This window comes from Aquarana catesbeiana, linkage group LG02 (genome assembly GCF_042186555.1).
Source record: "Aquarana catesbeiana isolate 2022-GZ linkage group LG02, ASM4218655v1, whole genome shotgun sequence".
In the NCBI taxonomy this organism is placed as follows: domain Eukaryota; kingdom Metazoa; phylum Chordata; class Amphibia; order Anura; family Ranidae; genus Aquarana; species Aquarana catesbeiana.
Window position 1 is genome coordinate 400193187 of NC_133325.1, and position 17155 is coordinate 400210341.

Genomic DNA, 17155 nt, shown 5'->3' on the forward strand with positions numbered 1-17155 from the left:
CCGCATCTCTCCAGCCCAGCCAACCGACCCTAATGCAACTTCTCCAACTTCCATGTGAGTGGATATTGTTGTTTTAATAAAATGTATTTATGATTTATACTCAGAGGCGCCCCTCTCCTTGTTGTTGTTTTAGCTTGCTGGACCCTGCTTTTGGTTCCTTTGGTGGCCGCCCTGACTGACCTCTTGTATATACTCCCAGTATATATGCATGAACTTACACATGCATTTTTACAGTTTTCAGTTTCTGGACTAATCGGTTTTACTTTCAAGGTAACTGTGCTTTGCGCCTTTTTACTTGTATTATTACTATTTCAAGGAGGATTATTTCAGTTCTTTTGCTCCTTGGATTGCTATTAAAATGTAATTAATGTATTACTATACCTTTTAACTTGTGTGGCACAGTAAATAGTGCTATTAATATATCTAATAGACAAATATCAAAAATCCATACCAAACGTAAAGTGCTATTAGAGCTAAACCAGTGACTAACTGATATAAAAAAAAACAAATGACAATGAAAACTTATATAACCCAGCATTTAGAACTACAGTATAAATTTAACTAATGTACAAATATTCATACTAATTATCACTAAAAATAGTGCACATTTAATATATGTATATCATTAAGTGCTGTGTCACACATATTCATTATAATGTATCAAACATTTTCTTTGATATTCACACAGAAACTGTCAAGTTTATTTCAACATGTTCAGTGTTTTTTTAAGCACAAACTTTTTATATATATTTGAATACCTTTTAACTTGCACAGATGATGCAGGTGAGGTGTTTCTGCAATATGGCTCAAAATGAGTGTGAAAATCATGAAGAGGAGTTTATAGCAGGTCACTAGCAAGGATCTATTTTGGTAGGGGAGTATTTATCATAGATTCACTTTGCATTTTGCCCAGTGAACATTTAACCAAATAAATCCCCCCAAATATTTAACAGGGTAATTATTTTCTGAAATTCCCTCTAAATCACTGTAATCAACTGTGTTGCTGACTGAGCTATCATTCGAATGTTTAACCACTTCAGCCCCGGAAGGTTTTACCCCCTTCCTGACCAGAGCACTTTTTACAATTCGGCACTGCGTCGCTTTAACTGCTAATTGCGCGGTCATGCAATGCTGTACCCAAACTAAATTTGCGTCCTTTTCTTCCCACAAATAGAGCTTTCTTTTGATAGTATTTGATCACCTCTGCCGTTTTTATTTTTTGCGCTATACACGGAAAAAGACCGAAAATTTTGAAAAAAAATGATATTTTCTACTTTTTGTTCTAAAAAAAATCCAATAAACTCAATTTTAGTCATACATCTAGGCCAAAATGTATTCGGCCACATGTCTTTGGTAAAAAAAATGTCAATAAGTGTATATTTATTGGTTTGCGCAAAAGTTATAGCGTCTACAAACTAGGGTACATTTTCTGGAATTTACACAGCCTTTAATTTATGACTGCCTATGTCGTTTCTTGAGGTGCTAAAATGGCAGGGCAGTACAAAACCCCCACAAATGACCCCATTTTGGAAAGTAGACACCCCAAGGAATTTGCTGAGAGGCATGTTGAGCCCATTGAATATTCATTTTTTTTGTCCCAAGTGATTGAACAATGACAAAAAAAAAAAAAAAAAATTACAAAAATTTGTCACTAAATGATATATTGCTCACACAGGCCATGGGCATATGTGGAATTGCACCCCAAAATACATTTAGCTGCTTCTCCTGAGTATGGGGATACCACATGTGTGAGACTTTTTGGGAGCCTAGCCGCGTACGGGGCCCCGAAAACCAATCACTGCCTTCAGGATTTCTAAGGGCGTACATTTTTGATTTTACTCCTCACTACCTATCACAGTTTTGAAGGCCATAAAATGCCCAGATGACATAAAACCCCCCCAAATGACCCCATTTTGGAAAGTAGACACCCCAAGCTATTTGCTTTGAGGCATGTTGAGTCCATGGAATGTTTTATATTTTGACACAAGTTGCGGGAAAGTGACAAATTTTTTTTTTTTTTTTTTTTTTTTTGCACAAAGTTGTCACTAAATGATATATTGCTCACACAGGCCATGGGCATATGTGGAATTGCACCCCAAAATACATTTAGCTGCTTCTCCTGAGTATGGGGATACCACATGTGTGGGACTTTTTGGGAGCCTAGCCGCGTACGGGACCCCGAAAACCAATCACTGCCTTCAGGATTTCTAAGGGCGTACATTTTTGATTTTACTCCTCACTGCCTATCACAGTTTCGGAGGCCATGGAATGCCCAGGTGGCACAAACCCCCCCCAAATGACCCCATTTTGGAAAGTAGACACCCCAAGCTATTTGCTGAGAGGCATGGTGAGTATTTTGCAGCTCTCATTTGTTTTTGAAAATAAAGAAAGACGAGAAAAAAAATTTTTTTTTTTCTTTTTTCAATTTTCAAAACTTTGTGACAAAAAGTGAGGTCTGCAAAATACTCACTATACCTCTCAGCAAATAGCTTGGGGTGTCTACTTTCCAAAATGGGGTCATTTGGGGGGTTTTTTTGCCACCTGGGCATTCCATGGCCTCCGAAACTGTGATAGGCAGTGAAGAGTGAAATCAAAAATTTACGGCCTAAGAAAGCCTGAAGGCGGTGCTTGGTTTTCGGGGTCCCGTACGCGGCTAGGCTCCCAAAAAGTCCCACACATGTGGTATCCCCGTACTCAGGAGAAGCAGCAGAATGTATTTTGGGGTGTAATTTCACATATTCCCATGGCATGTTTGAGCAATATATCATTTAGTGACAACTTTGCGCAAAAAAAAATAAAAAAAATAAAAAATTGTCTCTTTCCCGCAACTTGTGTCACAATATAAATTATTCCATGGACTCAACATGACTCTCAGCAAATAGCTTGGGGTGTCTACTTTCCAAAATGGGGTCATTTGGGGGGGTTTTGAACTGTCCTGGCATTTTATGCACAACATCTAGAAGCTTATGTCACACATCACCCACACTTCTAACCACTTGAAGACAAAGCCCTTTCTGACACTTATTGTTTACATAAAAAAATAATTTTTTTTTGCAAGAAAATTACTTTGAACCCCCAAACATTATATATTTTTTTTAAAGCAAATGCCCTACAGATTAAAATGGTGGGTGTTTCATTTTTTTTTTTCACACAGTATTTGCGCAGCGATTTTTCAAACGCATTTTTTGGGGAAAAAACACACTTTTTTACATTTTAATGCACTAAAACACACTATATTGCCCAAATGTTTGATGAAATAAAAAAGATGATCTTAGGCCGAGTACATGGATACCAAACATGACATGCTTTAAAATTGCGCACAAACGTGCAGTGGCGACAAACTAAATACATTTTTAAAAGCCTTTAAAAGCCTTTACAGGTTACCACTTTAGATTTACAGAGGAGGTCTACTGCTAAACTTACTGCCCTCGATCTGACCTTCGCGGCGATACCTCACATGCATGGTGCAATTGCTGTTTACATTTGACGCCAGACCGACGCTTGCGTTCGCCTTAGCGCGAGAGCAGGGGGGACAGGGGTGCTTTTTTTTTTTTTTTTTTTTTTTCTTTATTATTATTATTTTTTTATCTTATTTTTAAACTGTTCCTTTCATTTTTTTTTTTTTTTTAATCATTTTTATTGTTATCTCAGGGAATGTAAATATCCCCTATCATAGCAATAGGTAGTGACAGGTACTCTTTTTTGCAAAAATTGGGGTCTATTAGACCCTAGATTTCTCCTCTGCCCTCAAAGCATCTGACCACACCAAGATCGGTGTGATAAAATGCTTTCCCAATTTCCCAATGGCGCTGTTTACATCCGGCGAAATCTAAGTCATAAAATGCTCGTAGCTTCCGGTTTCTTAGGCCATAGAGATGTTTGGAGCCACTCTGGTCTCTGATCAGCTCTATGGTCAGCTGGCTGAATCACCGGCTGCATTTTCAGGTTCCCTGTTGAGACAGGAGAGCCAGAGAAAAACACGGAAGACGTTGGGGGGGGAGGGGCATTCCCTCCCACTGCTTGTAAAAGCAGTCTAGAGGCTAATTAGCCGCTAGGATTGCTTTTACATGAAAGCCGACCGCTGGCTGAAAAGAATGATACCAAGATGATACCTAAACCTGCAGGCATCATTCTGGTATAACCACTCAAAGTCGTGAATGGCGTACCTGAAGACAAAAAAATGGTTAACAATAAAGCACAGTAAACGGTAAGGTATAAAAAATTGCATACCTGAAAAGCAAACATGATAAAACATAATAACAATAAAACATTGCAGAATAGAATACAGTAAAAAAGAGCAGAACAATAGAGAGAGAATAGAGAGAGAGAGAGAGAGAGAACAATAAAACGACAACTATTTTTTTTTTATTTTATATTTTTGTATGTGTTTTTTTTTTTTTTTTACACTTTTTTTTGTAACTAACTTTTATAACTGTAACCGGTTCCAGGTTCGGGTCTCTCAAAATGCGATGGCATCTTGGGAGACCCTGTGAAAGTGTGCCTAGTCTGTGCAATGCTGTACCCTACGCTAATACTCAACTAGTGCATGGTAGCGTTCAAAATATTCACCAATGCAAAGACCAGGATTGTCAGGACAGGAGGGACAATAATAGCGGGTGTCACGTCTATATCCGCGCTTGCTGCAGACACGACATCTTTTTTGGGGGGGGGTTCGTTGGGTAGGGGTACTCGGGAGGACATAAAGAAAATGCCTCTCATGCAGCCGACTGCATTTGGTTGGGGATGTGAATGGGGGAAGTACGGGCGCCGCAGAAGCGGTGGGTTCCCAATTAGGATTGGCGAATGCAGCAGGAAGGGCATTATGGGCACGACGGGCCTGTGTTCGTCTTCTTGGTGGCAGCGGGACACTACTTGTGCTTGCCACCTCACCAGCTTGAACTGCACTTATGGGACTCGCCACGTCACCAAGTGTTACTGCAGTGCTGGTTTGACTACGACCGGGGTGTACTAGGCCGCTGGTGCTTGCCAGTTCACCAAAACGCTACCAAAAAAACTGTTAGCGATCGCAAGGATCAGGCCTGACTCTGCGAACGCTGCAGTTATGCGTTTAGTGTTTTGTAAGTGACAGTGATCGATCGATACTGCACTTGGGTGGGCTGGGCTGGGCCGGGCGGAGGGGCAAAACGCAGGTGCTAGCAGGTATCTGGGCTGATCCCGCTAACACTGCGTTTGTGGGAACCCTAAACTGCTGGGGACGCTAGTATAGATCTGATCAGATCAGATATTGATCCGTTCAGATACTATACCACTAAGGGAGGCGTATGCTGCGTGCGTGGGTGTTAGCGGTACTGGCGCTAACCTGACGCTGCCTGGGGCTGGTGCTTGCCAGTTCACCAAAACGCTACCAGAAAAACTGTTAGCGATCGCAGTGATCAGGCCTGACTCTGCGAACGCTGCAGTTATGTGTTTAGTGTTTTGTAAGTGTCAGTGATCGATCGATACTGCACTTGGGTGGGCTGGGCTGGGCCGGGCGGAGGGGCAAAACGCAGGTGCTAGCAGGTATCTGGGCTGATCCCGCTAACACTGCGTTTGTGGGAACCCTAAACTGCTGGGGACGCTAGTATAGATCTGATCAGATCAGATATTGATCCGATCAGATACTATACCACTAAGGGAGGTGTACGGTGCGTGCGTGGGTGTTAGCGGTACTGGCGCTAATCTGACGCTGCCTGGGGCTGGTGCTTGCCAGTTCACCAAAACGCTACCAAAAAAACTGTTAGCGATCGCAGGGATCAGGCCTGACTATGCGAACGCTGCAGTTATGCGTTTAGTGTTTTGTAAGTGACAGTGATCGATTGATACTGCACTTGGGTGGGCCGGGCAGAGGGGCAAAACGCAGGTGCTAGCGAGTATCTGGGCTGATCCCGCTAACACTGCGTTTTCGGGAACCCTAAACTGCTGGGGACGCTAGTATAGATCTGATTGGATCAGATATTGATCCGTACAGATACTATACCACTAAGGGAGGCGTATGCTGCGTGCGTGGGTGTTAGCGGTACTGGCGCTAATCTGACGCTGCCTGGGGCGACGCATATCACCGCCGGGCGATCAGGGGGCTAAACCTTTATTCGGTAATAAACGGCGGGTGCCCTGACACTATAAAAAATAAACAAACTAACCAGCGTCACTCGTAACAGTTATACGGTGATCAGTGGTGAAAGGGTTAACTAGGGGGCAATCAAGGGGTTAAAACCTTTATTAGATAGTATATGGGGGTCCCTGACGCTATAAAACGCTGACGGCGAACCTAAATATTTACGTCTCTAACTATCGTCACCAGCGACACTAATACAGCGATCAGAAAAATGATCGCTTAGTGACACTGGTGACAGGGGGTGATCAAGGGGTTAAAACTTTATTAGGGGGGGTTAGGGGGGTATCCTAGACCTAAAGGGGGCTACCACTCACTGCCCTAACACTGTAACTGTCACAAACTGACACTATGCAGTAATCAGAAAAAAAAAAAAAAAAATACTGCTAATGTCAGTTTGTGACGGGGGGGGGGTGATTGGGGGGGGGGTCGGGGGGCGATCGGGGGGGGATCGGGGGTGTAAGGTATGCCTGGCATGTTCTACTGTGTGTGTTTGTGTGTTGTGCACTTACATGTCTTCTCTCCTCGGCGCTGGACGGAAACTGCCAGACCGAGGAGAGATGACATCACATCCTCTGCCTGTGTGAAACTATACACAGGCAGAGGAGGATTCCCATTGGCTGGGAGCGATCGCGAGGGGGGGGCCACGATCGGATGGTCTCCCCCTCGCCTCCCGACGCTCCCAGTCAGATGCCGACCGCCGATGGCACCGGGGGGGGGTCCGATTGGACCCCCCGCCCGCGGGAGGCAGATCACGTACAGGTACGTGATTCTGCCTGCCCGTGCCATTCTGCCGACGTATATATACGTTAGGCGGTCGGCAAGTGGTTAAAGTATAGTACAGTTTTTTTTATGATTACTGGTTAAAATCATTGGGTGAATGGAGTTAAATAGCAGGAATGTGATTTTATTCATTTCCAGGCATTGGCTTTCCATGTATACACAGTTTTAGCACTAAGAGAATTACATTTCTGGAGAAGGAGTTCTCTGTGACATCATTGCCCATATTTGGATCACTACCAAATCTGGGCAGCAATTTTTCCAGGTTCCAGTGATGTTTGAAGATGTCTTGTGGTATCTGTTCCGGGGCTGTGGAGAGCAGAGAGGAAAGATTAAAGTGGTTGTTAAGCCACTACATTATAAACATACCATCCCCTTTGTAAAATAACATTATGTGCCCCTGTGTCTGTTATATAAAAAAAATGCAGATTATACCATATATCAGAGCGTCTCCTAGTGCTCAGGTGACTCCTCGGCTCTCTCATCTCCTCAGCTGACAGCTATAGCGGGCTGGGTCGAGAACTTCCTCTGACGTCAGCCAGGGAGGAGGGGAGGAGAGAGAGCCGAGGAGTCACGTGAGCATCTCTGATATAAGTATAATCGGCATTTTTTTTATATAACACAGGCACAGGGGCATATAATGTTATTTTACAAGGGGGATGGTATGTTTATAGTGTAGTTATGGTAGCAGCAGGAGTGGGGGGCTGGGGAGTGGACAGAGCTGACAGGCAGGGAGTGCAGGGGGGAGAGGATGGGGGAGAGCAGAGTGGAAAGCTGCGGATGACGGAGGCACGCAAACTGACCACGATGTCAGGGCTAAGCAGCCATGATAAACCGTGGTCAGTTTACAGGGGGGAGGGCAGAACCAGGTAGGATCAGCCAGGTATTTTAGGTGATAGAAGGGGCCAAATGACTCAGCACAAGCACTGTGCTGTTATTCATGCTTGAAGGGAACAGGATCTGTGTTGTTGTTTTTTATGGTAACAAACACTTTAATCCTACTTCTTCTTTGCTCTAACTTAAAGAGTAACTGCACTTTTGTTGAGAAAAAAACATTCCCCTCTGGGTGATCTATGTACATTGCAAGGATTTTAACAAACTTTGTTGCAGATTTCTACCTTTTGGTATTCTGAAGAAATCCCTGTTTATTCCTCTGTGTCCCTGGGCTAAGTGAGCCTAATGGGAGTGGTTTCATAATTATCAACCAGCTGCTGCAGTATCAAGGCTCTAAAGAGGAAAACTGCAGGGTCTGCATCCTCCTTTAGACGTTATTTCCTATTGGGAGTATCTTACCAAAAATTACATTTTTGTTGCAGGGGATGCCAAAAATCTTACTTGTATCTTAGTGTAGATGTCTGGGAAAACAGTGAGCTACTCACACAAGCAGAAAATTATGTTTCTGGGGGGCTTTCTGTACACATTCAGTGTACAGAACACCTCTGTGTATTCCATATTGCATTGCACTTTACAGAAAATTACAGAGCTGCAGATTGAAAAGGAAAGGTCATTTTTAATAACATTTCATTGCAATATGACTTGAGTCGCAACTGTATATGCTATATTATTTTTTTTTTTATTTACTACTTATTTTTTGGAGTGGAGTTACCGTTTAAATTTGGGATGGAATTCCCTATGACACCATTGTCCATATTTGATAGCAGGGGGGCTGTACGCATTAATCCCTTGCTATTGTTTGTAATACTAACCTGCATGCCCGGTGTGCTAGGCTGCAACACCAATACAACACCATTATAAAAATCATTGAAACAAATGTGTATAAAAATGAACCATGGAAGTATTAACCACATATTAAAAACACAAGTTCAGCACTCTCATGGGTAGTTCATCAAGGCTGAGCTTTTTTTGATTTTTCTTTTTTCTTTTTTAACTTTCTGTCTAGATCTGTTTTAAATAGCATGTTTTCATACAATTAATTACTGGCTGACTGGTCCACTACATCTGCTAGAAGCCTGTTCCAATCATCAATGACTCTTTCTGGAAAATAATGCATTCTAAGGTTAGTTTTGAAAATCTTCCTGCTAGTTTGAGTACAGTAGACATGTGCACAGCCAAAAAAATTCGTTCATTTTCGTTTTCGTTTCATTAGTTTATTATTTTTTTCGTTTTTCGGGTCATTCGTTATGATCGCGATTCGTAAATTCGTTCATTCATAAATTCGTAAATGCGTTCATTCGTGCATTCGTACATTCGTAAATTCGAACATTCGTTCATTCGTACATTCGTTCATTCGCACATTTTACATTTGTACATTTGTAAATTCATACATTCGTAAAATCGTACATTTGTAAATTAGAAAATTCGGAAATTTGTAAATTCTAAGTTTGAAAATCCAAAAACCCGAAAATTCAAAAATCTGAAATAGTAACTAACTATTAAATTATAGGTATTGTAATTTCCTTTCAAATTTGACTGTCAGTGAACGTAACAAATACGAATTTATCCGAAGTTACAAATTATCCAAAAAAAATGCTGCATCTAAACAAATGGAACAGCAAGAAATTAATAATAAATAATAATAATAAAACTTTGTTATTATTATTATTATTTATTATTATTAATTCATTACGTTCCGTTCCGTTTTTTCGGATCATTCATAACTTTGGATAAATTTGTATGTGTTACGTTCACTAATAGCCAAATTTGAAAGGAAATTACAATACCTATAATTTAAAAGTTACTAGTAATTCCTAATAGTTAAGTTATTATTAGTTAACTATTATTTCAGATTTCCGAATTTTCAAATTTACAAATTTACGAATTCACTAATTTACTAATGTACGAATGTACAAATGTACATTCGTAAATTGCGAATGTATGAATGCCCGAATTTACTAATGTCCAACTTTATCGAATTTACGAATATTCGGGAAAAATTCTTTAAACAGGTTTTCGTTAATTTGGATATTCCCGAATTAACGAATTTGTCGAAATTCGTTAAAAAACGAATTCGGAACAAAACGAATTGCACATGCCTAGAGTACAGGTCCCATGTTCTTGATCTCAGATTCCTATTGAAAATACTACCCTCCTAAACCTTTAAAGCACTTTAAAATACACATTCACGCATTTTAAACTAGGGAATCATTTACATATTGTGCAAGGTGAAAATGGGTGAATAAATAGGATGACTTGTATAGTAAAGCACTTTTTTCCACTAAAGATTAGATGTGGGAAAATCTTGATTCATTACATTTTCAAACAGGCGAACCTAGTTTGATGCACATTTCAATGGGCAAATGTTGGGCTAATCATGTATAAAAATGATCAAAAACTATTGTGAAACAGTAAATTAGAAAAAATCAAATCTTGAACACAAAATGAGTGAATCTTGCGTGAATATTGTGCACATCTTGGTGGAAAACAATAAATATACTCCTTTAAGTAAAAATGAGAAAGTATTTTAAGAGTGATTAATTCTGCCCCTGTAAGTGGAGAAACCTTCTGAAGACAGATACGTTATATAAAAAAAGAACATGCAAACTACTGATTACAAACAATACAGGCCTGGTTGCAGATGTGCAAATACGGGGCAGCTTTGGAAACAGCGACCACAGGTCAATTACATTCAGTATAAATCACAGAAAAAAAAAGCAAAAGGGGAACACACTAAATTTCAAAAGAGCCAACTTCCAGCACTGCCCCCCAAAGCTACTCATAAATTTTTTTTTAAAAAATTAACAAAATAAATAAATACTGGCCCTTTAAGTGTGTGCGGGATTCCGGACAAACGGGTGTATGGGAAGCATGACATGCTGCAATCACTGAAAAAAAAATGTCCCTTTAAGTGTGTGCAGCGTGCCGGACACACAGGTGCCATGGGAAGCATAACATGTTTGCAATCACGTGATTGCAAACAAGAAGCTCTATTGGCTTTCTTTAGAAAGTCCTCGGGGCGCTGAACTCTGCACCCAGAACACTCCCTCTACCATTGTTCCCTGCTGTGGTGTGTGATTGGCGGGTCCTGTGCCTTCACTTCCAGTTTTTCTGACTCATCCCACCAGTCCGAAGGTGGATGACAGGCAACTTGTGTGAGAGCTGTGAGTACAAGGGGGGGACAGCTAATGTAAAGGGGGGCTCTGATCTGATGGTGACATCTAATGTAAAGAAGGGTTTGATGGTGAAATCTAATGTAAAGGGGGACTCTGATGGGGACATCTAATGTAAAGGCGGACATCTAATGTAAAAGGAGGCTCTGATGGTGACATCTAATGTAAAGGAGGACTCTGATCTAAAGGTGATATCTAATGTAAAGAAGAACTCTGATGATGACATCTAATGTAAAGGGGGACTCTGATGGTGACATCTAATGTAAGGGAGGACTCTGGTGGGGAAATCTAATGTAAAGGTGGGCTCTGATGGTGACATCTAATGTAAAGGAGGACTCTGATGGTGACATCTAATGTGAAGGGGGACTCTAATGGTGACATTGAATGTAAAGGGGGACTCTAATGATGACATCTAATGTAAAGGGGGGCTCTGATGGTAACATCTAATGTAAAGGGGGGCTCTGATGGTAACATCTAATGTAAAGGAGGACTCTAATGGGGACATCTGATGTAAAGAGGGACTCTGATGGGGACATCTGGTGTAAAGGAAGACTCTGATGGGACACCTAATGTAAAAGGGGACTCTTATGGGGACATCTGATGTAAAGGGGGACTCTGATGGGGACATCTGATGTGAAGGAGGACTCCGATGGGAACATCTAATGTAAGGGGGGATTCTGGTGAGCACATCTGATGTAAAGGGTGACTCTGATGGGGGCATCTGATTTAAAGGAGGACTCTGATTGGGACATCTGATGTAAAGGGGGCCTCTGATGGGGACATCTGATGTAAAGGAGGTATCTGATGGGGACATCCGATGTAAAGAGGGACTCTGATGAGGATACCTGATTTATAGGGGGATGCTGATGGTGACACCTGTTGTAAAGGTGGACTCTGATTGGTACACCTGATGTAAAGGGGGACACCTGCTGTAAAGGGGGACTCTAATTGGGACACCTGATGTAAAGGGGGATGATGATGGGGACACCTGCTGTAAAGGGGGCTCTGATTGGGACATCTGATGTAAAAGGGGGCTCTGATGAGGACACCTTATGTTAAGTGGTTTTATTTCTATTTGACTTAAAATGAGGATGTGATTGGCCTACTGTGACGGGCACAATGAGGATGCATATGATGGGCACAGTGAGGCTGCAATTGATGGGCACAGTGAGGCTGCAATTGATGGGCACAGTGAGGCTGCAATTGATGGGCACAGTAATGCCCCGTACACACGGTCGGACATTGATCGGACATTCCGACAACAACATCCTAGGATTTTTTCCGACGGATGTTGGCTCAAACTTGTTTTGCATACACACGGTCACACAAAGTTGGCGGAAAATCCGATCGTTTTAAACGCGGTGACGTAAAACATGTACATCGGGACTATAAACGGGGCAGTGGCCAATAGCTTTCATCTCTTTATTTATTCTGAGCATGCGTGGCACTTTGTCCGTCGGATTTGTGTACACACGATCGGAATTTCCGACAACGGATTTTGTTGTCGGAAAATGTTATCTCCTGCTCTCCAACTTTGTGTGTCGGAAAATCCGATGGAAAATGTCCGATGGAGCCCACACACGGTCGGAATTTCCGACAACACGCTCCGATCGGACATTTTCCATCGGAAAATCCGACCGTGTGTACGGGGCATAAGGCTGCATATGATGGGCACAGTGAGGCTGCATATGATGGGCACAGTTTTATCTAGCAGTAATGATACATAATCACCTGATAAATGTCTATTTACAGTCCTGTATTTCTAACAGTTTAATTTTTCAGTTTGTTTACTCCTCCCAAAAAAATTTGAGCACCAGCCGCCACTGACAACTTCCCTAAAATTAGCTCTTTGCTACAGGATCTTGAATAAGATAAAATCCTAGGAGCAAGGAACACTGAGGAAAAATGGGTGTGCTTTAAGTGCATACTAAATAAAGGTATTGGCCAGTGCATTCCAATGGGAAATAAGTATAAAAGAGCTAAAATGAATCCTGGGTGTCTGAACTCTAACGCAAAAATGCATATACAAGCAAAAGAAAAGGCCTTCAAAAAAATAAATGGCTGAGGGGTCAATGTCAACATTCCAACAATACAAAGAATGCAAAAAGGGGGATATAGTAACCAAGACTGTAATGTTAGTAATACATCCCGGAATGTACCCTTGTGGCTAACAGAAGCCAGTATCAGAAATAGACCTAAAAAACTCAACCCAAGATATATCCCTGGAAACTACAGGCCAGTCAGCCTAACATCAATAGTCTGTAAGCTACTGGAGGGGATGATATGGGGCTATATCCAAGATTTTAGTAATAAAAACAATATAATTAGTAGTAATCAAATATAATTAGTAGTAATCAGCATGAATTCATAAAGGATTGTTCTTGCCAGACCAATCTATTTTCGTACTATGAAGTGTACTGCCGTCTAGATAAAGGTAGGCCTGTGGATGTGGTATATCTGGATTTTGCAAAGGCATTTGATACAGTTCCCCACAAACGTCTACTTTACAAACTGAGGTCTGTTGGCATGGACCATAGGGTACGTACCTGCAGGGGCAGCCCGTGCATTAAGGGTGCACTGGCGCTGCCCCCTCTATCCTCGCCACCCACCTCCAATTCAGGCGTCCGGCCCCTTTTGGGGCACCGGGAGCCTGAATTACAGCGGTGGGGGGTTTTTTTGAAGCGCCTGATAAGAGCCATAAAAAGGCTTCAAAATAGGGTGGACTCGGAGCGCAAAGCATTGCGCTCCGAGTCCACCCAGATGTGTTAGAAAAGCAAATGAATATTTGCTTGTCTAACACTGAATCACCTCTCCGCCAATCAGGAAGTGCGGGTCTGTTACCTGTTTCCCGATTGTCTGAAAGGTTAGGCGATCCTATTGGATGCCTAGGAGGAGGGGAGGAGACACATGGCGCAGGACACGGAAGATGCTGCAAGATGCCTGCCGCAGCCTGTCCCCCTGCCCGATGATCCCCGATGTGCCCACCGATCAGGTAAGTGCCAGTGGACCAGCAAACAGCAGGAGGGGTATTGAGGTGCCGTGGGGGGAGTGGTTGTTTATCGCCCCCCCCAAACAAAAAAACACCAGCTGCCACTGTGTACCTGGATAGAAAACTGGTTACAGGGGCGTATCCAAAGGGTGTTGGTAAATAGCGAATACTCTGAATATTCCAGTGTGGTAGGTGGGGTCCCCCAAGGATCTGTCCTGGGATCAATTCTGTTTAATTTATTCAAAGAATGATATAGAGGAAGGGATAAACAGTTCAATCTCAATATTTGTGGATGATACAAAGCTAAGCAGGGCAATAACTTCACATCAAGATATGGAAACCTTACAGGAGGACATCAATAAAATGATGGGATGGGCAACAACATGGCAAATGAGGTTTAATATTGAAAAATGTAAGGTAATTTGGGTGTTAAAAATACAAATGTAAGTTACTTGCTAGGGTATAACTAGGAAAGTTGGGACTTTAAAATGAGGTCATGGACATCGTGGAGATGGCTGGATAAAATATACATATTTATTGATCATAGTGAAATTCACAATCATATCAATACCATAGACCACATATATAAAAAGACATTGCAATAAATATCATTTCATAAAGTATTTACAGGCACATGTGTATGTGTGAATATAATACAGACATCAAGAGTACATCAAATATATATCAACTTGGTGCCATGTAGTGGTCACAATTGATGAATTATACATACAAAACAAAAAATTCCATATGTGTACATAATATTGCAGCAGCACTTTCACCGGGAATATGGGTATAGACAGTAGAATCATAATTGAAAAGTGAAAAATGTTCTGAAATAAAAGTATACTGTAAACATGTGTCTGCATCCCGAAATGTCTGACGCGTTTCGTGTGAAGGACACTCATCAGGGGCGATAGCACAGGGACGTCTAGTAAATATGGTGAAATATAATTAGTCTAAGTGTAACTGATCATAATAGGGGAAGGCAAAAGAGCCTACCCTGAGTACTTACCTGTGGTCAGTACAATAAGGTGTAGCGGGTATGGAACCAGGGCCCAAAAAGATGTCTGACCCTGGAGCTGAGGTATTCTGGGGTCGCATGTAGTGCCTGTTAATACTTTATGAAATGATATCTATTGCAATGTCTTTTATATATGTGGTCTATGATATTGATATGATTGTGCATTTCACTATGATCAATAAATATGTATTTTTTATCCAGCCATCTCCACAATGTCCATTACCTCATTTTAAAGTCCCAACTTTCCTAGTTATAGTCTTGAATTTAGGGATGGAGGCACACCACATATGTGTCTCATTCAAAGTCCCAAAATCCCCCCTCTTCTTCCTGCTACTTGCTAGGGGGAGGACCTCTGGCAGAATCCAGGATGGAAAAGGACCTGGGGGTCCTAGTAGATGGCAGACTCAGCAATGGTATACAATGCCAAGCTACTGTAAGCACAGCCAACAGAATATTAGCATGCATTAAAAAGTGGATTTACTCCAGAGATAAAACTGTAATTCTCCCACTCTACAAGACTCTAGTCCAGCTGCATCTGGAGTATTCCATCCAGTTCTGGGCACTAGTCCTCAAGAAGGATGTGCTGCAACTGGAAAGAGTTCAGAGAAGGGCAACAAAACTAGTAAAGGGACAAGAGGATCTTAGATATGGGGAAAGACTAGAGGCATTGAACCTATTCTCTCCGGAAAAGAGATGCTTGAGAGGGGATATGATAGCGATATACAAATACCTCAATGGTGACCCTAGCATAAGAAAAAAAGATGCATGGCCATCCAGAGAAATTGAAGGAGAAGCAATTTAACCAAATCTGTGTAGAGGGTTCTTTACTGTCAGAGCAGTAAGGATGTGGAATTCTCTTCCACAAGCAGTGGTATCAGCAGGGAGCCTCGATAGTTTCAAAAAACTGTTAGATGGGCATCTTAACGATCGCAACATACAGGGATATACAATGTACTATTGACATAAACACACACCACAGGTTGAACTGGATGGACTGGTGTCTTTTTTCAACCTTACCGACTATGTAACTATGTAATAAAGTAAGAAAAAAAGGGGGGTTGGGACCAGAGAAGTCCCAGGACTGCAATCAATGGGAGAATCACAACGGTATTGATCAATGAAAAATACAACTTTATTGATTATTGCACAGTACTATAAAAATATATATAAATCTCACTGATGTGGCACCAAGGCTGTATGAGTGAGCTGGGTTCCCTCACAAAAACACCAACACTAACATGTATAGCACACTGTAGAAAAGGAAGCAAGGACAAGCTGGGTCGGTAACAGGATACACAGGAACAGGAATATCACAGAAAGTTGGTGGTCGTGGAATGTCCTGAGAACCTGAGACCTTGCTTCCTGAAGTATGAAGACTTTGTCCTGGTGCCAAAGTAATCCAGTAATCCAGTCTCTTTAACCACTTGCCGCCCGCCATATAGCAGAATGACGGCGGCAAAGTGGTTTCAATAACTTGACTGGGCGTCATATGACGTCCACAGGATATTGAGCCGCTGCGCGCCCCCGGGGGCCTGCATTGCGGCGATCGTTGTTGCGGGGTGTCAGTCTGACACCCCGCAACACCGATCTAGGTAAAGAGTCTCTGACGGAGACTCTTTACCACGTGATCAGCCGTGTCCAAGCACGGCTGATCACGATGTAAATAGGAAGAGCCGGTGATTGTTTTTTCCTCACTCGCGTCTGACAGACGCGAGTAGAGGAGAGCAGATCGGCTGCCCTCCTGACGGGGGGGTCTGTGCTGATTGTTTATCAGCACAGCCACCCCTCGGATCCCACCCAGGACGACCACCAGGGAAGCCGCCCAGGACCACCAGGGAAGCCATCCACACTGGACCAGGTATGCCCCCTAGACCCCCAGGGAAATACTAATCTGTGCCCAGGCAGCTGCCAATCAATGCCCAGGCAGCTGCCAATCAGTGCCCACTCACAATGCCTACCACTGCCAGTGCCACCAAGGATGCCTTTCAGTGCCGCGTATCAGTGCTGCGTATCAGTACCCATCAGTACCACGTATCAGTGCCCATCAGTGCTGCCTATCAGTGCCCATCAGTGCCCAGCAGTGCCGCCTATCAGTGCCCATCAGTGCTATCCATAAGAACCCATCTTTGCAGCCTTTCAGTGCCCATCAGTGTCGCCTATCAGTGCCCATCAGTGCCACCCAATGC

The 17155-nt window shown here is 42.4% G+C and overlaps 1 protein-coding gene across 1 annotated transcript in view; it reads right to left on the reverse strand.

The window, feature by feature from the left end:
- The window catches only part of LOC141128154 (uncharacterized), a 152641-nt gene that overhangs the window by 48733 nt on the left and 86753 nt on the right, over window positions 1–17155 (reverse strand). The window lies entirely within an intron of this gene.